Raw genomic sequence first — 27,312 nt, forward strand, 5'->3', positions numbered from 1 at the left:
ATCGGCGACTGTATTAAAGCCCGAAACCCCCTTCACCGATATACTCTACATGTTATGCACTATACGTTAAGGTTTGTTCTGCCACATTGGTTGATATGCGCTCAAATAAGACCTTTTTTAAAGGCGGCTGCTAGAATTTTCGCACCCCGCATTCGATGAGGTATATAATAATCTACATTTCATGTGAGTTTAAGCACATTTAAAGCAAATGGAAAATTAGCAACGATTGTATTAACCCCCACCCCCTTGTATATACTCTGGACGTTATATGCACCAAAAGTTTAAGTTTGTTCTGGACATTGGTTGATATGCGCTTAAATAATACCTTTTGAATGTCGGCTGCTAGAATTTTTGCACCTCTTATTCGATGAGGTATATAATAATCTACATTTCATGTGAGTTTCAGCACATTTAAAGCAAATGGGAAATCAGCAACGAATGTATAAACCCCCACCCCCTTCTTTATACTCTAGACGTTATATGCGCCAAACGTTTAAGTTTGTTCTGGACATTGGTTAAAATGCGCTCAAATTAGACCTTTTTATTGTCGGCTGCTAGAAATTTTGCACCCCGTATTGGGTCAGGTATATAATAATCTACATTTCATGAGATTTTCAGCAAATTTAAGGCAAATGGGAAATAGCGGCGACTGTATTAAAGCCCGAAACCCCCTTCACCGATATACTCAACATGTTATGCGCTATACGTTTAGGTTTGTTCTGCCACATTGGTTGATATGCGCTCAAATAAGACCTTTTTAATGTCGGCTGCTAGAAATTTTGCACCCCGTATTCGATGAGGTATATAATAATCTACATTTCATGTGAGTTTCAGCACATTTAAAGCAACTGGGAAATCAACAACGAATGTATAAACCCCCGCCCCCTTCTATATGCTCTAGACGTTATATGCGCCAAACGTTTAGGTTTGTTTTGGACATTGGTTGATATGCGCTCAAATAAAACATTTTTATTATCGGCTGCTAGAATTTTTGCACCCCGTATTCGATGAGGTATATAATAATCTACATTTCATGTGATTTTCAGCAAAATTAAGGCAAATGGGAAATATCGGCGACTGTATTAAAGCCCGAAACCCCCTTCACCGATATACTCTACATGTTATGCACTATACGTTAAGGTTTGTTCTGCCACATTGGTTGATATGCGCTCAAATAAGACCTTTTTTAAAGGCGGCTGCTAGAATTTTCGCACCCCGCATTCGATGAGGTATATAATAATCTACATTTCATGTGAGTTTCAGCACATTTAAAGCAAATGGGAAATCAGCAACGAATGTATAAACCCCCACCCCCTTCTTTATACTCTAGACGTTATATGCGCCAAACGTTTAGGTTTGTTCTGGACATTGGTTAAAATGCGCTCAAATTAGACCTTTTTATTGTCGGCTGCTAGAAATTTTGCACCCCGTATTGGGTCAGGTATATAATAATCTACATTTCATGTGAGTTTCAGCACATTTAAAGCAAATGGGAAATCAGCAACGAATGTATTAACCCCTATCCCCTTTTATATACTCTAGACGTTATATGCGCCAAACATTTAAGTTTGTTCTGGACATTGGTTGATATGCGCTCAAATAAGACCTTTTTATTGTCAGCTGCTAGATTTTGTGCATCCCGTATTGGGTGAGGTATATAATAATCTACATTTCATGTGATTTTCAGCAAATTTAAGGCAAATGGGAAATAGCGGCGACTGTATTAAAGCCCGAAACCCCCTTCACCGATATACTCAACATGTTATGCGCTATACGTTTAGGTTTGTTCTGCCACATTTGTTGATATGCGCTCAAATAAGACCTTTTTATTATCGGTTGCTAGAATTTTTGCACCCCGTATTCGATGAGGTATAATAATCTACATTTCGTGTGAGTTTCAGCACATTTAAAGCAAATGGGAAATCAGCAACGAATGTATTAACCCCCACCCCCTTCTATATACTCTGGACGTTATATGCACCAAAAGTTTAAGTTTGTTCTGGACATTTGTTGATATGCGCTCAAATAATACCTTTTTATTGTCGGCTGCTAGAATTTTCGCACCCCGTATTCGATGAGGTATATAATAATCTACATTTCATGTGAGTTTCAGCACATTTAAAGCAAATGGGAAATCAGCAACGAATGTATAAACCCCCACCCCCTTCTTTATACTCTAGACGTTATATGCGCCAAACGTTTAGGTTTGTTCTGGACATTGGTTAAAATGCGCTCAAATTAGACCTTTTTATTGTCGGCTGCTAGAAATTTTGCACCCCGTATTGGGTCAGGTATATAATAATCTACATTTCATGAGATTTTCAGCAAATTTAAGGCAAATGGGAAATAGCGGCGACTGTATTAAAGCCCGAAACCCCCTTCACCGATATACTCAACATGTTATGCGCTATACGTTTAGGTTTGTTCTGCCACATTGGTTGATATGCGCTCAAATAATACCTTTTTAATGTCGGCTGCTAGAAATTTTGCACCCCGTATTCGATGAGGTATATAATAATCTACATTTCATGTGAGTTTCAGCACATTTAAAGCAACTGGGAAATCAACAACGAATGTATAAACCCCCGCCCCCTTCTATATGCTCTAGACGTTATATGCGCCAAACGTTTAGGTTTGTTTTGGACATTGGTTGATATGCGCTCAAATAAAACATTTTTATTATCGGCTGCTAGAATTTTTGCACCCCGTATTCGATGAGGTATATAATAATCTACATTTCATGTGATTTTCAGCAAAATTAAGGCAAATGGGAAATATCGGCGACTGTATTAAAGCCCGAAACCCCCTTCACCGATATACTCAACATGTTATGCGCTATACGTTTAGGTTTGTTCTGCCACATTGGTTGATATGCGCTCAAATAATACCTTTTTAATGTCGGCTGCTAGAAATTTTGCACCCCGTATTCGATGAGGTATATAATAATCTACATTTCATGTGAGTTTCAGCACATTTAAAGCAACTGGGAAATCAACAACGAATGTATAAACCCCCGCCCCCTTCTATATGCTCTAGACGTTATATGCGCCAAACGTTTAGGTTTGTTTTGGACATTGGTTGATATGCGCTCAAATAAAACATTTTTATTATCGGCTGCTAGAATTTTTGCACCCCGTATTCGATGAGGTATATAATAATCTACATTTCATGTGATTTTCAGCAAAATTAAGGCAAATGGGAAATATCGGCGACTGTATTAAAGCCCGAAACCCCCTTCACCGATATACTCTACATGTTATGCACTATACGTTAAGGTTTGTTCTGCCACATTGGTTGATATGCGCTCAAATAAGACCTTTTTTAAAGGCGGCTGCTAGAATTTTCGCACCCCGCATTCGATGAGGTATATAATAATCTACATTTTATGTGAGTTTAAGCACATTTAAAGCAAATGGAAAATTAGCAACGATTGTATTAACCCCCACCCCCTTGTATATACTCTGGACGTTATATGCACCAAAAGTTTAAGTTTGTTCTGGACATTGGTTAAAATGCGCTCAAATTAGACCTTTTTATTGTCGGCTGCTAGAAATTTTGCACCCCGTATTGGGTCAGGTATATAATAATCTACATTTCATGTGAGTTTCAGCACATTTAAAGCAAATGGGAAATCAGCAACGAATGTATTAACCCCTATCCCCTTTTATATACTCTAGACGTTATATGCGCCAAACATTTAAGTTTGTTCTGGACATTGGTTGATATGCGCTCAAATAAGACCTTTTTATTGTCAGCTGCTAGAATTCGTGCACCCCGTATTGGGTGAGGTATATAATAATCTACATTTCATGTGATTTTCAGCAAATTTAAGGCAAATGGGAAATAGCGGCGACTGTATTAAAGCCCGAAACCCCCTTCACCGATATACTCAACATGTTATGCGCTATACGTTTAGGTTTGTTCTGCCACATTGGTTGATATGCGCTCAAATAAGACCTTTTTATTATCGGTTGCTAGAATTTTTGCACCCCGTATTCGATGAGGTATAATAATCTACATTTCGTGTGAGTTTCAGCACATTTAAAGCAAATGGGAAATCAGCAACGAATGTATTAACCCCCACCCCCTTCTATATACTCTGGACGTTATATGCACCAAAAGTTTAAGTTTGTTCTGGACATTTGTTGATATGCGCTCAAATAATACCTTTTTATTGTCGACTGCTAGAATTTTTGCACCCCGTATTCGATGAGGTATATAATAATCTACATTTCATGTGAGTTTCAGCACATTTAAAGCAAATGGGAAATCAGCAACGAATGTATAAACCCCCACCCCCTTCTTTATACTCTAGACGTTATATGCGCCAAACGTTTAGGTTTGTTCTGGACATTGGTTAAAATGCGCTCAGATTAGACCTTTTTATTGTCGGCTGCTAGAAATTTTGCACCCCGTATTGGGTCAGGTATATAATAATCTACATTTCATGTGAGTTTCAGCACATTTAAAGCAAATGGGAAATCAGCAACGAATGTATTAACCCCTATCCCCTTTTATATACTCTAGACGTTATATGCGCCAAACATTTAAGTTTGTTCTGGACATTGGTTGATATGCGCTCAAATAAGACCTTTTTATTGTCAGCTGCTAGATTTTGTGCATCCCGTATTGGGTGAGGTATATAATAATCTACATTTCATGTGATTTTCAGCAAATTTAAGGCAAATGGGAAATAGCGGCGACTGTATTAAAGCCCGAAACCCCCTTCACCGATATACTCAACATGTTATGCGCTATACGTTTAGGTTTGTTCTGCCACATTTGTTGATATGCGCTCAAATAAGACCTTTTTATTATCGGTTGCTAGAATTTTTGCACCCCGTATTCGATGAGGTATAATAATCTACATTTCGTGTGAGTTTCAGCACATTTAAAGCAAATGGGAAATCAGCAACGAATGTATTAACCCCCACCCCCTTCTATATACTCTGGACGTTATATGCACCAAAAGTTTAAGTTTGTTCTGGACATTTGTTGATATGCGCTCAAATAATACCTTTTTATTGTCGGCTGCTAGAATTTTCGCACCCCGTATTCGATGAGGTATATAATAATCTACATTTCATGTGAGTTTCAGCACATTTAAAGCAAATGGGAAATCAGCAACGAATGTATAAACCCCCACCCCCTTCTTTATACTCTAGACGTTATATGCGCCAAACGTTTAGGTTTGTTCTGGACATTGGTTAAAATGCGCTCAAATTAGACCTTTTTATTGTCGGCTGCTAGAAATTTTGCACCCCGTATTGGGTCAGGTATATAATAATCTACATTTCATGAGATTTTCAGCAAATTTAAGGCAAATGGGAAATAGCGGCGACTGTATTAAAGCCCGAAACCCCCTTCACCGATATACTCAACATGTTATGCGCTATACGTTTAGGTTTGTTCTGCCACATTGGTTGATATGCGCTCAAATAATACCTTTTTAATGTCGGCTGCTAGAAATTTTGCACCCCGTATTCGATGAGGTATATAATAATCTACATTTCATGTGAGTTTCAGCACATTTAAAGCAACTGGGAAATCAACAACGAATGTATAAACCCCCGCCCCCTTCTATATGCTCTAGACGTTATATGCGCCAAACGTTTAGGTTTGTTTTGGACATTGGTTGATATGCGCTCAAATAAAACATTTTTATTATCGGCTGCTAGAATTTTTGCACCCCGTATTCGATGAGGTATATAATAATCTACATTTCATGTGATTTTCAGCAAAATTAAGGCAAATGGGAAATATCGGCGACTGTATTAAAGCCCGAAACCCCCTTCACCGATATACTCAACATGTTATGCGCTATACGTTTAGGTTTGTTCTGCCACATTGGTTGATATGCGCTCAAATAATACCTTTTTAATGTCGGCTGCTAGAAATTTTGCACCCCGTATTCGATGAGGTATATAATAATCTACATTTCATGTGAGTTTCAGCACATTTAAAGCAACTGGGAAATCAACAACGAATGTATAAACCCCCGCCCCCTTCTATATGCTCTAGACGTTATATGCGCCAAACGTTTAGGTTTGTTTTGGACATTGGTTGATATGCGCTCAAATAAAACATTTTTATTATCGGCTGCTAGAATTTTTGCACCCCGTATTCGATGAGGTATATAATAATCTACATTTCATGTGATTTTCAGCAAAATTAAGGCAAATGGGAAATATCGGCGACTGTATTAAAGCCCGAAACCCCCTTCACCGATATACTCTACATGTTATGCACTATACGTTAAGGTTTGTTCTGCCACATTGGTTGATATGCGCTCAAATAAGACCTTTTTTAAAGGCGGCTGCTAGAATTTTCGCACCCCGCATTCGATGAGGTATATAATAATCTACATTTTATGTGAGTTTAAGCACATTTAAAGCAAATGGAAAATTAGCAACGATTGTATTAACCCCCACCCCCTTGTATATACTCTGGACGTTATATGCACCAAAAGTTTAAGTTTGTTCTGGACATTGGTTAAAATGCGCTCAAATTAGACCTTTTTATTGTCGGCTGCTAGAAATTTTGCACCCCGTATTGGGTCAGGTATATAATAATCTACATTTCATGTGAGTTTCAGCACATTTAAAGCAAATGGGAAATCAGCAACGAATGTATTAACCCCTATCCCCTTTTATATACTCTAGACGTTATATGCGCCAAACATTTAAGTTTGTTCTGGACATTGGTTGATATGCGCTCAAATAAGACCTTTTTATTGTCAGCTGCTAGAATTCGTGCACCCCGTATTGGGTGAGGTATATAATAATCTACATTTCATGTGATTTTCAGCAAATTTAAGGCAAATGGGAAATAGCGGCGACTGTATTAAAGCCCGAAACCCCCTTCACCGATATACTCAACATGTTATGCGCTATACGTTTAGGTTTGTTCTGCCACATTGGTTGATATGCGCTCAAATAAGACCTTTTTATTATCGGTTGCTAGAATTTTTGCACCCCGTATTCGATGAGGTATAATAATCTACATTTCGTGTGAGTTTCAGCACATTTAAAGCAAATGGGAAATCAGCAACGAATGTATTAACCCCCACCCCCTTCTATATACTCTGGACGTTATATGCACCAAAAGTTTAAGTTTGTTCTGGACATTTGTTGATATGCGCTCAAATAATACCTTTTTATTGTCGACTGCTAGAATTTTTGCACCCCGTATTCGATGAGGTATATAATAATCTACATTTCATGTGAGTTTCAGCACATTTAAAGCAAATGGGAAATCAGCAACGAATGTATAAACCCCCACCCCCTTCTTTATACTCTAGACGTTATATGCGCCAAACGTTTAGGTTTGTTCTGGACATTGGTTGATATGCGCTCAAATAAGACCTTTTTAATGTCGGCTGCTAGAAATTTTGCACCCCGTATTCGATGAGGTATATAATAATCTACATTTCATGTGAGTTTCAGCACATTTAAAGCAAATGGGAAATCAGCAACGAATGTATTAACCCCCACCCCCTTCTATATACTCTGGACGTTATATGCACCAAAAGTTTAAGTTTGTTCTGGACATTTGTTGATATGCGCTCAAATTAGACCTTTTTATTGTCGGCTGCTAGAAATTTTGCACCCCGTATTGGGTCAGGTATATAATAATCTACATTTCATGAGATTTTCAGCAAATTTAAGGAAAAATGGGAAATAGCGGCGACTGTATTAAAGCCCGAAACCCCCTTCACCGATATACTCAACATGTTATGCGCTATACGTTTAGGTTTGTTCTGCCACATTGGTTGATATGCGCTCAAATAAGACCTTTTTAATGTCGGCTGCTAGAAATTTTGCACCCCGTATTCGATGAGGTATATAATAATCTACATTTCATGTGAGTTTCAGCACATTTAAAGCAACTGGGAAATCAACAACGAATGTATAAACCCCCGCCCCCTTCTATATGCTCTAGACGTTATATGCGCCAAACGTTTAGGTTTGTTTTGGACATTGGTTGATATGCGCTCAAATAAAACATTTTTATTATCGGCTGCTAGAATTTTTGCACCCCGTATTCGATGAGGTATATAATAATCTACATTTCATGTGATTTTCAGCAAAATTAAGGCAAATGGGAAATATCGGCGACTGTATTAAAGCCCGAAACCCCCTTCACCGATATACTCTACATGTTATGCACTATACGTTAAGGTTTGTTCTGCCACATTGGTTGATATGCGCTCAAATAAGACCTTTTTTAAAGGCGGCTGCTAGAATTTTCGCACCCCGCATTCGATGAGGTATATAATAATCTACATTTCATGTGAGTTTAAGCACATTTAAAGCAAATGGAAAATTAGCAACGATTGTATTAACCCCCACCCCCTTGTATATACTCTGGACGTTATATGCACCAAAAGTTTAAGTTTGTTCTGGACATTGGTTGATATGCGCTTAAATAATACCTTTTGAATGTCGGCTGCTAGAATTTTTGCACCTCTTATTCGATGAGGTATATAATAATCTACATTTCATGTGAGTTTCAGCACATTTAAAGCAAATGGGAAATCAGCAACGAATGTATAAACCCCCACCCCCTTCTTTATACTCTAGACGTTATATGCGCCAAACGTTTAGGTTTGTTCTGGACATTGGTTAAAATGCGCTCAAATTAGACCTTTTTATTGTCGGCTGCTAGAAATTTTGCACCCCGTATTGGGTCAGGTATATAATAATCTACATTTCATGAGATTTTCAGCAAATTTAAGGCAAATGGGAAATAGCGGCGACTGTATTAAAGCCCGAAACCCCCTTCACCGATATACTCAACATGTTATGCGCTATACGTTTAGGTTTGTTCTGCCACATTGGTTGATATGCGCTCAAATAATACCTTTTTAATGTCGGCTGCTAGAAATTTTGCACCCCGTATTCGATGAGGTATATAATAATCTACATTTCATGTGAGTTTCAGCACATTTAAAGCAACTGGGAAATCAACAACGAATGTATAAACCCCCGCCCCCTTCTATATGCTCTAGACGTTATATGCGCCAAACGTTTAGGTTTGTTTTGGACATTGGTTGATATGCGCTCAAATAAAACATTTTTATTATCGGCTGCTAGAATTTTTGCACCCCGTATTCGATGAGGTATATAATAATCTACATTTCATGTGAGTTTCAGCACATTTAAAGCAAATGGGAAATCAGCAACGAATGTATAAACCCCCACCCCCTTCTTTATACTCTAGACGTTATATGCGCCAAACGTTTAGGTTTGTTCTGGACATTGGTTAAAATGCGCTCAAATTAGACCTTTTTATTGTCGGCTGCTAGAAATTTTGCACCCCGTATTGGGTCAGGTATATAATAATCTACATTTCATGTGAGTTTTAGCACATTCAAAGCTAATGGGAAATCGGCAACGAATGTATTAACCCCTATCCCCTTTTATATACTCTAGACGTTATATGCGCCAAACATTTAAGTTTGTTCTGGACATTGGTTGATATGCGCTCAAATAAGACCTTTTTATTGTCAGCTGCTAGAATTTGTGCACCCCGTATTGGGTGAGGTATATAATAATCTACATTTCATGTGATTTTCAGCAAATTTAAGGCAAATGGGAAATAGCGGCGACTGTATTAAAGCCCGAAACCCCCTTCACCGATATACTCAACATGTTATGCGCTATACGTTTAGGTTTGTTCTGCCACATTGGTTGATATGCGCTCAAATAAGACCTTTTTAATGTCGGCTGCTAGAAATTTTGCACCCCGTATTCGATGATGTATATAATAATCTACATTTCATGTGAGTTTCAGCACATTTAAAGCAACTGGGAAATCAACAACGAATGTATAAACCTCCGCCCCCTTTTATAAGCTCTAGACGTTATATGCGCCAAACGTTTAGGTTTGTTTTGGACATTGGTTGATATGCGCTCAAATAAAACATTTTTATTATCGGCTGCTAGAATTTTTGCACCCCGTATTCGATGAGGTATATAATAATCTACATTTCATGTGAGTTTCAGCACATTTAAAGCAAATGGGAAATCAGCAACGAATGTATAAACCCCCACCCCCTTCTTTATACTCTAGACGTTATATGCGCCAAACGTTTAGGTTTGTTCTGGACATTGGTTAAAATGCGCTCAAATTAGACCTTTTTATTGTCGGCTGCTAGAAATTTTGCACCCCGTATTGGGTCAGGTATATAATAATCTACATTTCATGTGAGTTTCAGCACATTTAAAGCAAATGGGAAATCAGCAACGAATGTATTAACCCCTATCCCCTTTATATACTCTAGACGTTATATGCGCCAAACATTTAAGTTTGTTCTGGACATTGGTTGATATGCGCTCAAATAAGACCTTTTTATTGTCAGCTGCTAGAATTTGTGCACCCCGTATTGGGTGAGGTATATAATAATCTACATTTCATGTGATTTTCAGCAAATTTAAGGCAAATGGGAAATAGCGGCGACTGTATTAAAGCCCGAAACCCCCTTCACCGATATACTCAACATGTTATGCGCTATACGTTTAGGTTTGTTCTGCCACATTGGTTGATATGCGCTCAAATAAGACCTTTTTATTATCGGCTGCTAGAATTTTTGCGCCCCGTATTCGATGAGGTATAATAATCTACATTTCGTGTGAGTTTCAGCACATTTAAAGCAAATGGGAAATCAGCAACGAATGTATTAACCCCTATCCCCTTTTATATACTCTAGACGTTATATGCGCCAAACGTTAAGGTTTGTTCTGAACATTGGTTGATATGCCTTCAAATAAGACCTTTTTATTGTCGGCTGCTAGAATTTTCGCACCCCGTATTCGATGAGGTATATAATAATCTATATTTCATGTGAGTTTAAGCACATTTAAAGCAAATGGAAAATTAGCAACGATTGTATTAACCCCCACCCCCTTCTATATACTCTGGACGTTATATGCACCAAAAGTTTAAGTTTGTTCTGGACATTTGTTGATATGCGCTCAAATAATACCTTTTTATTGTCGGCTGCTAGAATTTTTGCACCCCGTATTCGATGAGGTATATAATAATCTACATTTCATGTGAGTTTCAGCACATTTAAAGAAAATGGGAAATCAGCAACGAATGTATAAACCCCCACCCCCTTCTTTATACTCTAGACGTTATATGCGCCAAAAGTTTAGGTTTGTTCTGGACATTGGTTAAAATGCGCTCAAATTAGACCTTTTTATTGTCGGCTGCTAGAAATTTTGCACCCCGTATTGGGTCAGGTATATAATAATCTACATTTCATGAGATTTTCAGCAAATTTAAGGCAAATGGGAAATAGCGGCGACTGTATTAAAGCCCAAAACCCCCTTCACCGATATACTCAACATGTTATGCGCTATACGTTTAGGTTTGTTCTGCCACATTGGTTGATATGCGCTCAAATAAGACCTTTTTAATGTCGGCTGCTAGAAATTTTGCACCCCGTATTCGATGAGGTATATAATAATCTACATTTCATGTGAGTTTCAGCACATTTAAAGCAACTGGGAAATTAACAACGAATGTATAAACCCCCGCCCCCTTCTATATGCTCTAGACGTTATATGCGCCAAACGTTTAGGTTTGTTTTGGACATTGGTTGATATGCGCTCAAATAAAACATTTTTATTATCGGCTGCTAGAATTTTTGCACCCCGTATTCGATGAGGTATATAATAATCTACATTTCATGAGATTTTCAGCAAATTTAAGGCAAATGGGAAATAGCGGCGACTGTATTAAAGCCCAAAACCCCCTTCACCGATTTACTCAACATGTTATGCGCTATACGTTTAGGTTTGTTCTGCCACATTGGTTGATATGCGCTCAAATAAGACCTTTTTAATGTCGGCTGCTAGAAATTTTGCACCCCGTATTCGATGAGGTATATAATAATCTACATTTCATGTGAGTTTCAGCACATTTAATGCAACTGGGAAATCAACAACGATTGTATTAACCCCACCCCCTTATATATACTCTGGACGTTATATGCACCAAAAGTTTAAGTTTGTTCTGGACATTGGTCGATATGCGCTCAAATAATACCTTTTTATTGTCGGCTGCTAGAATTTTTGCACCTCTTATTCGATGAGGTATATAATAATCTACATTTCATGTGATTTTCAGCACATTTGAAGCAAATGGGAAATCAGCAACGAATGTATTAACCCCTATCCCCTTTTATATACTCTAGACGTTATATGCGCCAAACGTTTAGGTTTGTTCTGGACATTGGTTGATATGCCTTCAAATAAGACCTTTTTATTTTCAGCTGCTAGAATTTTTGCACCCTGTATTTGGTGAGGTATATAATAATCTACATTTCATGTGATTTTGAGCAAAATTAAGGCAAATGGGAAATATCGGCGACTGTATTAAAGCCCGAAACCCCCTTCACCGATATACTAAACATGTTATGCGCTATACGTTTAGGTTTGTTCTGCCACATTGGTTGATATGCGCTCAAATAAAACCTTTTTAAAGTCGGCTGCTAGAATTTTTGCACCCCGCATTCGATGAGGTATATAATAATCTACATTTCATGTGAGTTTCAGCACATTTAATGCAAATGGGAAATCAGCAACGAATGTATTAACCCCTATCCCCTTTTATATACTCTAGACGTTATATGCGCCAAACGTTTAAGTTTGTTCTGGACATTGGTTGATATGCGCTCAAATAAGACCTTTTTATTGTCAGCTGCTAGAATTTGTGCACCCCGTATTGGGTGAGGTATATAATAATCTACATTTCATGTGATTTTCAGCACATTTAAAGCAAATGTGAAATAGCGGCGACTGTATTAAAGCCCGAAACCCCCTTCACCGATATACTCAACATGTTATGCGCTATACGTTTAGGTTTGTTCTGCCACATTGGTTGATATGCGCTCAAATAAGACCTTTTTATTATCGGCTGCTAGAATTTTTGCACCCCGTATTCGATGAGGTATATATTAATCTACATTTCATGTGAGTTTCAGCACATTTAAAGCAAATGGGAAATCAGCAACGAATGTATTAACCACTATCCCCTTTTATATACTCTAGACGTTATATGCGCCAAACGTTTAAGTTTGTTCTGGACATTGGTTGATATGCGCTCAAATAAGACCTTTTTTAAAGGTGGCTGCTAGAATTTTTGCACCCCGCATTCGATGAGGTATATAATAATCTACATTTCATGTGAGTTTAAGCACATTTAAAGCAAATGGAAAATTAGCAACGATTTTATTAACCCCCACCCCCTTGTATATACTCTGGACGTTATATCGTCACCGTTTTCACGAAGTGGCCTCAGTGGCCAAAATCGTTGAAATTTTTAATTTCGAGTTTTGACCGTTTTTGAGCAATGTATATAAATGTCTACAACTTCAGTAATTTTCAAAGTCTAATCTTGCTTAATTACGTCATACGTGACGTCACGAAACGTATCACAAGCGGTACAACTGGCAAACACCGTTTTCACGAAGTGGCCTCTTACGCGCAAATGTAGTCTGCTATTGATAATCGTACACGAACCGGCTCCGCGAGCCTTTGTCACAGATGCCGGTGCTTCTGGCGGAATTGTTAGAGGAATCTGACAGCCCTAGGTAATTATTTTTACTTATTTTAAAACAATGTTATGCATCGTTCAATAATATCGTCTGTAGCAGTATAAACAAACTCATATTCTAAACGGATATCAAGTTACGAAATGGCGAGATAGGTCATTACAGTCCCACGCACTGTTTTCTGCGTGAGTTGTATTGTCGGTCTACTAGTATGCAGATCTAGTAGTACGTAGTACTCGCTTACTACTACTAGTACTATCAACAGAGTGCTACTAAGTATTAAGTAACACAGTATCTTAGATAAGCTTGAACATGTATAAGTGCAGGAGCAGTTACATGCAATAACAACAATGTCACGAGTCACAAGGCGAATTCGCTGAAGAGTGAAGCCCAGGCCAGGGCAGGGGAGATATCACTATTACATTAACTATGTTAACTGATTAAGCAGTACCAGCCCAAGCCTCCAAGGCAAGGCCCAATTAGCCAAGGGCACATTTTGGTTAAAATTCAATGTCAATGTTGATATGACACTGCCAAATCATAAAATGGCAATTGCGACGTAGGAGTTGAGTCTAGGCTCGAGCGCGAGCCTAGAGTCTAGATCTACTACGTTAGTACTTACGTACTCCTAGTACTAGATTTAAATGTTACATGACCCCCTCGTAAGCTCTTTCCATGTTCATGTTATAAATACGAGACTGAGACTTGAATAGTAAAGCCAGGTATGCTTGAATGAATAAACAATTTTGTGCTTGCTAATAATCTAAAGGGAAATCTAACCATGAGAATTGAGATGAAGTGGCTTAATTTCAGCAAATGCAGAAAAATGAAGCAAATACATTTCATGTTTCTTCCCGGTTTTACCAGTAGAATAGCCGGCTGAGAGGACCATCACTAGCACTCCCAGTGGCTGATGTCTAAGTAGGAGTTTGACGTGGAGAGCTTTTAGCATGTTGTTGAGGTACTAATGGATGGGGGGGGGGGAAGGGGGGGGGTCAACCTAGCATAGGCTGGAGCGGCTTCTTATACACTCGGCTTTATGCTCATAAACGCATGCCCCATTAATTAATTTGCTTTAAAGACAAAGATAAAGCTGATGGTATGGGAAGACGTCCACTACAAATTCCTCCCTCTTTATTGTGCATGATAATTTCATTTTGCCACCAAAGTTGTGGTTGAGCTACTTAAGGTGTACCTTTTGCCTTGGACTTAGAGGATGACAGGCTTTTTGTTTTGCTGGGGGGGGGGGGTTGCTTATAATATTACCTTTTGCCTTGGACTTAGAGGATGACAGGCTTTTTGTTTTGCTGGGGGGGGGGTTTGCTTATAATATTAGTACTACCGTAGTTGCTTCTGGTATAGCGCACATGTCCGTCACGTTGTGAGGGGGGGGGGGGAGTTAGCACTAATTTGGGTTGTTTCATCCCATGTTTGCAAGACTGAGACTTAATTATGCAAGGTCTTCTTAATTGCTTTAGATAATGATGTGCTTGCTAATAAGTTAAAGGGATATCCAACCGTGAGATGAAGTGGCTTGTTTGAACAAATGCAGAAAAATTAAACAAATACTTTTCATATTTTTTCATAGTTTACCAGTAGAATAGACAGCTGGGATACGCAAGAGATGAGGGACCACTAGCACCCCCAGTTGTTGATGTCCATGTAGGAGTTTGTGCAGCTGATGTGGAGAGCTTTTAGCAAATTGACAAGGTATGTGTGGTAAGGAAATTAGCTCCAAAAGAAAAGTTATAGATTGGGAGTTGGGCTGGCGAGGGGGAGGGGCCAATCTTTAGCAAACAAATGAACTATTTTCATTTACATAACAATGATCCATGGACAAAACTATGCTGGGAAGTAATTTTCTAATGTGCGCAAAGTGGTGGGGGTGCTAGGAGGGCCCTCCAAAGATGACGGGTTCCCAAACACTCAATTTTTTTCATAAACGCATGACTGATCTTGCTTTGAAAGGTTTTAGGCAGTTGATGGTATTGTAAGGCATCAAACACAAGTTCCTCGCTCTTTAATGTGCGTGACAGACATTCATTTTGCCAGCATGTCATGTTTGAGCTACTTATGGTGTATCAACTTACAAGATGACAGGCTTCATCTTATATTTTTTATTTTTCTTATTGTCTTTTTTTCATAGGGGGAAGGGGGTGAAGAAGGAGAGTTACACTAATTTGTGTTGTTTTATCACAGAAAAAATAAAATAATATGCATTAACCTGATGCCTGTAATTTTTTGAAGAGATGCGATTTTAAAATCATATCATCCCAGTATAGCTTCCTGTACGAGCTGTGTTGGGGGTTTTCTGCATCCATCATGAGTTATCAAACATATTCTCCTTTTAACCCAGCATCTTCACCCTCTGCCCTTGAACTGATTGCTTTTCCAATACCAAGGTTTGGAGGTCAGACCAAACGACTGACAGACCGACTGACTGAATAGCTAAGTCCCCTCAGTCATCAAAGGTAAGTTTTAACCTAATTTGTTACATTTTATATTGTTTATATATGAAATATTTTTATAATTTTGACTGGCTTTAATGGGAATATGAAACTATATTGCCCAAATATAATCATATTGGCCGGGTCGAAGACGAGGGCAATATGGTTAAGTTGAGGGCAATATTGTCTCATATCAACCAAAATGTGAGCCAGTCAATGTTATTATTATCAATTATCCTCTTGTTATATTTCAAGTATCACTTATACATGTATCATGTACAAGTACCCAGATGTGAAACGTATGGTAATATGCTCTTATATTATCCGCTGCTACATCACGCGTGTCTTTATGCGATAATTGCACCATAAATAATAATGAATGATATTATACGCTTGACTAACTTTGAATATTGATCCTTATTGAGTGGTCTTTCTGAAAGTTGATATAATAAAGTTTCTTTCAATCTGGCAGACAAGTACATGCAAGTGCATTCATTGTTACTTACTGGGTTTATAACATTCATCACAAATTTGCTGATAACCTGCAGATTTTATATCTTCTTTAGATATGAACATATCAATTCAATGATTGACAACAAACCCAGTAATACATATGGAACCCTATCATATCATCTTCAGTGGTTGATAAATACTGTATAGATGTCCGCTACATTTTTTATTGAAATGGAATACAATAGTACCATACAGACCATGGAGTATGCTGTCACAATTTTTTAAACAATATACCAATCCTCCCAACCTAAAAGTGTTGAACACAGGAAAGGCATTCATATTTTTAAATAGGAGTTATACCACTCTGATTTCCTACCAGGAATTTAGTGCCACAATGTCACAAATTGCATTCTAAGTGAATAAATGGTGCAACAGTATTTATAAAACAATTGCAAATCTGCTTTTCTACTCGGTGCATGCTTCGCTTTTTTTCTGTTAAAAGTAGACCTTAAATTCATATTCTGATTTTCATTTATAGTTACTGTATATTTCAAAATATCAATTTAGGACAGAGTAAAACCACTTTTTATTTAATACCCGTTTCTAGGTTTCATTCCTATTTTATGAAATAAAATTACTATGTCCTCTCTACTTATCATTGAACAGAGTTATTGATAACTTGATTGTAACAATCTTTTGTCAATTACCTCTTAGGATGGACAAAAATACAGAAGTTATTGTTAGGTGGGATCGTGATGGAGAGATCAATTGTGGCAAGAAACGAGATCTTCGATATAACGGAAGGCTTAGGGTGGGTTCAAGAGTCACTATGAGCTAGATGGATGTGGACTGGACGGGGACTGCAACGCTGACAGTAGACTCTGACTCCAAATGTGCCTCCATTTAGAGGTTTTGTGGTCTAGTGGATAAGTCGTTGGACTGTGGATCACAGGATCCATGGTTCAAGTCCCGCCACAGCAGTAATGTCTTTTGGCAAGATATTAATCTACATTTGCCACTCTGCTGTGAGCACCGAAAGTGGCTGCCTAGCAGAGCCAGGGTAATAGTTGGAGCGCCTTGAGCATATTGTTATTATTATTTTGACAGTGACAACCTCCCTCCTTCCTCACTAAGAACAGCACAGACTAAGGTCATCCATCATATGAAAGTTGCATGTAAGAAGTTTTAATCCCATAAACTTACAGTGTTGTATGTTTTTAGAAGGATTTGGCATGTAGGACTAATATTAATTGCTAATAGTTTATATTTCAAAGGGCAATCCAACCTTTGTAACAAGTTGATTTATGTTAAAGCAGAACAAAATGAGTGTAATAGACTGGTGAAAGTTTGAAGGAAATCAGACATAGAATAAGAAATAATGTTTGAAAAGTTAGATTACAACATCTATGTAAATCTCAGATCTGCAATTTTATGAGGCAACAGGGACGTATGCAGCTGACAACTTTGTATGTCATACACAAAAAATATAAATAATTAATGATTTTCTTTTAAGCTCCTCTTCCATTGTGGCAGTACTCAAACTATATTGTAACCCTCTCTCCCCCTAATCAGTGGCCTTGTGAATTTGCATTTCAGAATTTTCCAAGAACACCGGTACCCCCCTTCTATAGAGCTACCATGTTGTATTTTTTGCCATGAGTGTGGGCTACAGTTAAATAAGTTGCAATTTTGATATTCAAACATGATTCATTACACCGGAGTGTTGGCTCAGTCAGTAGAGCATCCGCCTCACAACCGGGAGGTCGTGGGTTCGAATCCCGGCCGCGTCATACCAAAAGACGTTAAAAGATGGGAGTTGTTGCTACCTTGTTTGGCGTTCAACAATAAGGGATAGAGCAACGTCGATCTGGCGCTGCTCAGTGGCTGCCGGGCTCACGATCAATTGGGCAAAAAGAATTTCCGTTTCGGTTTAATAAAATTTTGAGTGAACTATTAAGCTATTATTATTATTATTATTATTATTATTATTATGATTTATCAATTTTTAATGATTGTACATGTAATTGTGAAATGAACTGTACAAAAACGATTCCAGTTACTGTATATTGCAAAGAAATAAATGCAGTCATAATCAAGACGAAAGTATTAATCTTAAGATTTGATTGCTTTGTGCTATTCAACGTTTATTCTTATTTAGTTAGATTTGTTTATAGGAGAAATGTGTCTGAGAGAGTAATGTACTAAAATGATAATGACTTATGTGACAACAAAGAGGGGTAATAAACGACAAAAAGAGAGATAAAGAGAGAGAAAGAAAGAGAAGGAGGGGGATGTTCTTGTTTGCATGAGAGAGCTAGAGAGGAGAGAGAGAGAGAGAGAGAGAGAGAAAGAAAGAATCGAGAAGAAGTTGTACATAGTGCTTGGTGTGCCCCCCCCCCCAAACAAAAAGTATACAAATATGCTATTGATCATTGACAAAAATATTCAATTAAACTTAAATCACATATGAAGCAGGACAGTATATACAATTTCCATAACAGGCATTCAGAGTCATTAACAAATTATTGCATTTCCTGCATTATGTGAAGGATTCAAGATGAATTTCTGGATGGGGCAGAGTGATGCGAGTCTAACATTGAATATAGTGCTGTGATTTCGAGGAAACAGAATCAGCTAGGTATGACAAATATAGTTTTATTGGTGGGGGGGGGGGGGGGTACGCAAATGGGCATTGCTTTGCACAGCGCGCACGTCAACTGGGACGGTTCGTAAAAACGAAATTTCACATAACCAACAGGGGAAACGGGGCCGCGTAAGCTGCGGGGCCACTACGTGAAGACGAGCCTAAGCGTGGATGTCAAGTTTTTCGTTTTCACGAACCGTCCCCTGACTGTCCTCTGTGATTGAGGTCTAATTATTGTTTAAATAAACATTATTTCCACGTAAAACTTATATCATTTCATTCTGTAGATAGTGTACTATCAAGATATCCAAAAAAATGAATACCATCACATACTTTTTCCCCGTGAAAACAGCGATTGTAAAAAAGTGAAACTTTAAACGCGTTTATCTCAAAATTTGTTTCTGTACGCTAAAACGCTCTTGGGACACTTCGTGAAAACGGTGACGATATGCACCAAAAGTTTAAGTTTGTTCTGGACATTGGTTGATATGCGCTCAAATAAGACCTTTTTATTGTCAGCTGCTAGAATTTGTGCACCCCGTATTGGGTGAGGTATATAATAATCTACATTTCATGTGATTTTCAGCAAATTTAAGGCAAATGGGAAATAGCGGCGACTGTATTAAAGCCCGAAACCCCCTTCACCGATATACTCAACATGTTATGCGCTATACGTTTAGGTTTGTTCTGCCACATTGGTTGATATGCGCTCAAATAAGACCTTTTTATTATCGGCTGCTAGAATTTTTGCACCCCGTATTCGATGAGGTATAATAATCTACATTTCGTGTGAGTTTCAGCACATTTAAAGCAAATGGGAAATCAGCAACAAATGTATTAACCCCTATCCCCTTTTATATACTCTAGACGTTATATGCGCCAAACGTTTAGGTTTGTTCTGCCACATTGGTTGATATGCGCTCAAATAAGACCTTTTTAATGTCGGCTGCTAGAATTTTCGCACCCCGTATTCGATGAGGTATATAATAATCTACATTTCATGTGAGTTTCAGCACATTTAAAGCAACTGGGAAATCAACAACGAATGTATAAACCCCGCCCCCTTTTATAAGCTCTAGACGTTATATGCGCCAAACGTTTAGGTTTGTTTTGGACATTGGTTGATATGCGCTCAAATAAAACATTTTTATTATCGGCTGCTAGAATTTTTGCACCCCGTATTCGATGAGGTATATAATAATCTACATTTCATGTGATTTTCAGCAAATTTAAGGCAATTGGGAAATATCGGCGAGTGTATTAAAGCCCGAAACCCCCTTCACCGATATACTCTACATGTTATGCACTATACGTTAAGGTTTGTTCTGCCACATTGGTTGATATGCGCTCAAATAAGACCTTTTTTAAAGGCGGCTGCTAGAATTTTTGCACCCCGCATTCGATGAGGTATATAATAATCTACATTTCATGTGAGTTTAAGCACATTTAAAGCAAATGGAAAATTAGCAACGATTGTTTTAACCCCACCCCCTTGTATATACTCTGGACGTTATATGCACCAAAAGTTTAAGTTTGTTCTGGACATTGGTTGATATGCGCTCAAATAAGACCTTTTTATTGTCGGCTGCTAGAATTTTTGCACCCCGTATTCGATGAGGTATATAATAATCTACATTTCATGTGATTTTCAGCAAATTTAAGGCAATTGGGAAATATCGGCGAGTGTATTAAAGCCCGAAACCCCCTTCACCGATATACTCTACATGTTATGCACTATACGTTAAGGTTTGTTCTGCCACATTGGTTGATATGCGCTCAAATAAGACCTTTTTTAAAGGCGGCTGCTAGAATTTTTGCACCCCGCATTCGATGAGGTATATAATAATCTACATTTCATGTGAGTTTAAGCACATTTAAAGCAAATGGAAAATTAGCAACGATTGTTTTAACCCCACCCCCTTGTATATACTCTGGACGTTATATGCACCAAAAGTTTAAGTTTGTTCTGGACATTGGTTGATATGCGCTCAAATAAGACCTTTTTATTGTCGGCTGCTAGAATTTTTGCACCTCTTATTCGATGAGGTATATAATAATCTACATTTCATGTGATTTTCAGCAAATTTAAGGCAAATGGGAAATATCGGCGAGTGTATTAAAGCCCGAAACCCCCTTCACCGATATACTCTACATGTTATGCTCTATACGTTAAGGTTTGTTCTGCCACATTGGTTGATATGCGCTCAAATAAGACCTTTTTAATGTCGGCTGCTAGAAATTTTGCACCCCGTATTCGATGAGGTATATAATAATCTACATTTCATGTGAGTTTCAGCACATTTAAAGCAACTGGGAAATCAACAACGAATGTATAAACCCCGCCCCCTTTATAAGCTCTAGACGTTATATGCGCCAAACGTTTAGGTTTGTTTTGGACATTGGTTGATATGCGCTCAAATAATACCTTTTTATTGTCGGCTGCTAGAATTTTTGCACCTCTTATTCGATGAGGTATATAATAATCTACATTTCATGTGAGTTTCAGCACATTTAAAGCAAATGGGAAATCAGCAACGAATGTATAAACCCCCACCCCCTTCTTTATACTCTAGACGTTATATGCGCCAAACGTTTAGGTTTGTTCTGGACATTGGTTAAAATGCGCTCAAATTAGACCTTTTTATTGCCGGCTGCTAGAAACTTTGCACCCCGTATTGGGTCAGGTATATAATAATCTACATTTCATGTGAGTTTCAGCACATTTAAAGCAAATGGGAAATCAGCAACGAATGTATTAACCCCTATCCCCTTTTATATACTCTAGACGTTATATGCGCCAAACGTTTAAGTTTGTTCTGGACATTGGTTGATATGCGCTCAAATAAGACCTTTTTATTGTCAGCTGCTAAAATTTGTGCACCCCGTATTGGGTGAGGTATATAATAATCTACATTTCATGTGATTTTCAGCAAATTTAAGGCAAATGGGAAATAGCGGCGACTGTATTAAAGCCCGAAACCCCCTTAACCGATATACTCAGCATGTTATGCGCTATACGTTTAGGTTTGTTCTGCCACATTGGTTGATATGCGCTCAAATAAAACCTTTTTAAAGTCGGCTGCTAGAATTTTTGCACCCCGCATTCGATGAGGTATATAATAATCTACATTTCATGTGAGTTTCAGCACATTTAATGCAAATGGGAAATCAGCAACGAATGTATTAACCCCTATCCCCTTTTATATACTCTAGACGTTATATGCGCCAAACGTTTAAGTTTCTTCTGGCCATTGGTTGATATGCGCTCAAATAAGACCTTTTTATTGTCAGCTGCTAGAATTTGTGCACCCCGTATTGGATGAGGTATATAATAATCTACATTTCATGTGATTTTCAGCACATTTAAAGCAAATGTGAAATAGCGGCGACTGTATTAAAGCCCGAAACCCCCTTCACCGATATACTCAACATGTTATGCGCTATACGTTTAGGTTTGTTCTGCCACATTGGTTGATATGCGCTCAAATAAGACCTTTTTATTATCGGCTGCTAGAATTTTTGCACCCCGTATTCGATGAGGTATATATTAATCTACATTTCATGTGAGTTTCAGCACATTTAAAGCAAATGGGAAATCAGCAACGAATGTATTAACCACTATCCCCTTTTATATACTCTAGACGTTATATGCGCCAAACGTTTAAGTTTGTTCTGGACATTGGATGATATGCGCTCAAATAAGACCTTTTTTAAAGGTGGCTGCTAGAATTTTTGCACCCCGCATTCGATGAGGTATATAATAATCTACATTTCATGTGAGTTTAAGCACATTTAAAGCAAATGGGAAATTAGCAACGATTTTATTAACCCCCACCCCCTTGTATATACTCTGGACGTTATATGCACCAAAAGTTTAAGTTTGTTCTGGACATTGGTTGATATGCGCTCAAATAATACCTTTTTATTGTCGGCTGCTAGAATTTTTGCACCTCTTATTCGATGAGGTATATAATAATCTACATTTCATGTGAGTTTCAGCACATTTAAAGCAAATGGGAAATCAGCAACGAATGTATAAACCCCCACCACTTTCTTTATACTCTAGACGTTATATGCGCCAAACATTTAGGTTTGTTCTGGACATTGGTTAAAATGCGCTCAAATTAGACCTTTTTATTGTCGGCTGCTAGAAATTTTGCACCCCGTATTGGATCAGGTATATAATAATCTACATTTCATGTGAGTTTCAGCACATTTAAAGCAAATGGGAAATCAGCAACGAATGTATTAACCCCAATCCCCTTTTATATACTCTAGACGTTATATGCGCTAAACGTTTAAGTTTGTTCTGGACATTGGTTGATATGCGCTCAAATAAAACCTTTTTATTGTCAGCTGCTAGAATTTGTGCACCCCGTATTGGGTGAGGTATATAATAATCTACATTTCATGTGATTTTCAGCAAATTTAAGGCAAATGGGAAATAGCGGCGACTGTATTAAAGCCCGAAACCCCCTTCACCGATATACTCAACATGTTATGCGCTATACGTTTAGGTTTGTTCTGCCACATTGGTTGATATGCGCTCAAATAAGACCTTTTTATTATCGGCTGCTAGAATTTTTGCACCCCGTATTCGATGAGGTATAATAATCTACATTTCGTGTGAGTTTCAGCACATTTAAAGCAAATGGGAAATCAGCAACAAATGTATTAACCCCTATCCCCTTTTATATACTCTAGACGTTATATGCGCCAAACATTTAGGTTTGTTCTGCCACATTGGTTGATATGCGCTCAAATAAGACCTTTTTAATGTCGGCTGCTAGAATTTTCGCACCCCGTATTCGATGAGGTATATAATAATCTACATTTCATGTGAGTTTAAGCACATTTAAAGCAAATGGAAAATTAGCAACGATTGTATTAACCCCACCCCCTTTTATAAGCTCTAGACGTTATATGCGCCAAACGTTTAGGTTTGTTTTGGACATTGGTTGATATGCGCTCAAATAAAACATTTTTATTATCGGCTGCTAGAATTTTTGCACCCCGTATTCGATGAGGTATATAATAATCTACATTTCATGTGATTTTCAGCAAATTTAAGGCAATTGGGAAATATCGGCGAGTGTATTAAAGCCCGAAACCCCCTTCACCGATATACTCTACATGTTATGCACTATACGTTAAGGTTTGTTCTGCCACATTGGTTGATATGCGCTCAAATAAGACCTTTTTTAAAGGCGGCTGCTAGAATTTTTGCACCCCGCATTCGATGAGGTATATAATAATCTACATTTCATGTGAGTTTAAGCACATTTAAAGCAAATGGAAAATTAGCAACGATTGTTTTAACCCCACCCCCTTGTATATACTCTGGACGTTATATGCACCAAAAGTTTAAGTTTGTTCTGGACATTGGTTGATATGCGCTCAAATAAGACCTTTTTATTGTCGGCTGCTAGAATTTTTGCACCCCGTATTCGATGAGGTATATAATAATCTACATTTCATGTGATTTTCAGCAAATTTAAGGCAATTGGGAAATATCGGCGAGTGTATTAAAGCCCGAAACCCCCTTCACCGATATACTCTACATGTTATGCACTATACGTTAAGGTTTGTTCTGCCACATTGGTTGATATGCGCTCAAATAAGACCTTTTTTAAAGGCGGCTGCTAGAATTTTTGCACCCCGCATTCGATGAGGTATATAATAATCTACATTTCATGTGAGTTTAAGCACATTTAAAGCAAATGGAAAATTAGCAACGATTGTTTTAACCCCACCCCCTTGTATATACTCTGGACGTTATATGCACCAAAAGTTTAAGTTTGTTCTGGACATTGGTTGATATGCGCTCAAATAAGACCTTTTTATTGTCGGCTGCTAGAATTTTTGCACCTCTTATTCGATGAGGTATATAATAATCTACATTTCATGTGATTTTCAGCAAATTTAAGGCAAATGGGAAATATCGGCGAGTGTATTAAAGCCCGAAACCCCCTTCACCGATATACTCTACATGTTATGCACTATACGTTAAGGTTTGTTCTGCCACATTGGTTGATATGCGCTCAAATAAGACCTTTTTAATGTCGGCTGCTAGAAATTTTGCACCCCGTATTCGATGAGGTATATAATAATCTACATTTCATGTGAGTTTCAGCACATTTAAAGCAACTGGGAAATCAACAACGAATGTATAAACCCCGCCCCCTTTTATAAGCTCTAGACGTTATATGCGCCAAACGTTTAGGTTTGTTTTGGACATTGGTTGATATGCGCTCAAATAATACCTTTTTATTGTCGGCTGCTAGAATTTTTGCACCTCTTATTCGATGAGGTATATAATAATCTACATTTCATGTGAGTTTCAGCACATTTAAAGCAAATGGGAAATCAGCAACGAATGTATAAACCCCCACCCCCTTCTTTATACTCTAGACGTTATATGCGCCAAACGTTTAGGTTTGTTCTGGACATTGGTTAAAATGCGCTCAAATTAGACCTTTTTATTGCCGGCTGCTAGAAACTTTGCACCCCGTATTGGGTCAGGTATATAATAATCTACATTTCATGTGAGTTTCAGCACATTTAAAGCAAATGGGAAATCAGCAACGAATGTATTAACCCCTATCCCCTTTTATATACTCTAGACGTTATATGCGCCAAACGTTTAAGTTTGTTCTGGACATTGGTTGATATGCGCTCAAATAAGACCTTTTTATTGTCAGCTGCTAAAATTTGTGCACCCCGTATTGGGTGAGGTATATAATAATCTACATTTCATGTGATTTTCAGCAAATTTAAGGCAAATGGGAAATAGCGGCGACTGTATTAAAGCCCGAAACCCCCTTAACCGATATACTCAGCATGTTATGCGCTATACGTTTAGGTTTGTTCTGCCACATTGGTTGATATGCGCTCAAATAAAACCTTTTTAAAGTCGGCTGCTAGAATTTTTGCACCCCGCATTCGATGAGGTATATAATAATCTACATTTCATGTGAGTTTCAGCACATTTAATGCAAATGGGAAATCAGCAACGAATGTATTAACCCCTATCCCCTTTTATATACTCTAGACGTTATATGCGCCAAACGTTTAAGTTTCTTCTGGCCATTGGTTGATATGCGCTCAAATAAGACCTTTTTATTGTCAGCTGCTAGAATTTGTGCACCCCGTATTGGATGAGGTATATAATAATCTACATTTCATGTGATTTTCAGCACATTTAAAGCAAATGTGAAATAGCGGCGACTGTATTAAAGCCCGAAACCCCCTTCACCGATATACTCAACATGTTATGCGCTATACGTTTAGGTTTGTTCTGCCACATTGGTTGATATGCGCTCAAATAAGACCTTTTTATTATCGGCTGCTAGAATTTTTGCACCCCGTATTCGATGAGGTATATATTAATCTACATTTCATGTGAGTTTCAGCACATTTAAAGCAAATGGGAAATCAGCAACGAATGTATTAACCACTATCCCCTTTTATATACTCTAGACGTTATATGCGCCAAACGTTTAAGTTTGTTCTGGACATTGGATGATATGCGCTCAAATAAGACCTTTTTTAAAGGTGGCTGCTAGAATTTTTGCACCCCGCATTCGATGAGGTATATAATAATCTACATTTCATGTGAGTTTAAGCACATTTAAAGCAAATGGGAAATTAGCAACGATTTTATTAACCCCACCCCCTTGTATATACTCTGGACGTTATATGCACCAAAAGTTTAAGTTTGTTCTGGACATTGGTTGATATGCGCTCAAATAATACCTTTTTATTGTCGGCTGCTAGAATTTTTGCACCTCTTATTCGATGAGGTATATAATAATCTACATTTCATGTGAGTTTCAGCACATTTAAAGCAAATGGGAAATCAGCAACGAATGTATAAACCCCCACCACTTTCTTTATACTCTAGACGTTATATGCGCCAAACATTTAGGTTTGTTCTGGACATTGGTTAAAATGCGCTCAAATTAGACCTTTTTATTGTCGGCTGCTAGAAATTTTGCACCCCGTATTGGATCAGGTATATAATAATCTACATTTCATGTGAGTTTCAGCACATTTAAAGCAAATGGGAAATCAGCAACGAATGTATTAACCCCAATCCCCTTTTATATACTCTAGACGTTATATGCGCTAAACGTTTAAGTTTGTTCTGGACATTGGTTGATATGCGCTCAAATAAACCTTTTTATTGTCAGCTGCTAGAATTTGTG

General features: G+C 37.9%; 1 long non-coding RNA gene across 3 annotated transcripts; it reads left to right on the plus strand.

Moving 5' to 3' along the window:
* The first annotated feature begins 13,281 nt into the window (after nucleotides 1-13,281).
* On the plus strand, nucleotides 13,282-17,471 carry LOC115928116. Of its 3 annotated transcripts, none has more exons than XR_004065892.1 (5): nucleotides 13,282-13,600; nucleotides 14,429-14,522; nucleotides 15,150-15,280; nucleotides 15,918-16,032; nucleotides 17,176-17,471. It is a non-coding gene; the product is annotated as an uncharacterized LOC115928116 (long non-coding RNA). The 3 variants fall into 3 exon arrangements; XR_004065890.1 differs by having other exon boundaries at nucleotides 15,150-15,271; XR_004065891.1 differs by having other exon boundaries at nucleotides 14,432-14,522; nucleotides 15,150-15,271.
* Nucleotides 17,472-27,312: the final 9,841 nt, after the last annotated feature.

Source organism: Strongylocentrotus purpuratus, unplaced genomic scaffold (genome assembly GCF_000002235.5).
Source record: "Strongylocentrotus purpuratus isolate Spur 01 unplaced genomic scaffold, Spur_5.0 spur5_scaffold_21, whole genome shotgun sequence".
NCBI lineage: Eukaryota > Metazoa > Echinodermata > Echinoidea > Camarodonta > Strongylocentrotidae > Strongylocentrotus > Strongylocentrotus purpuratus.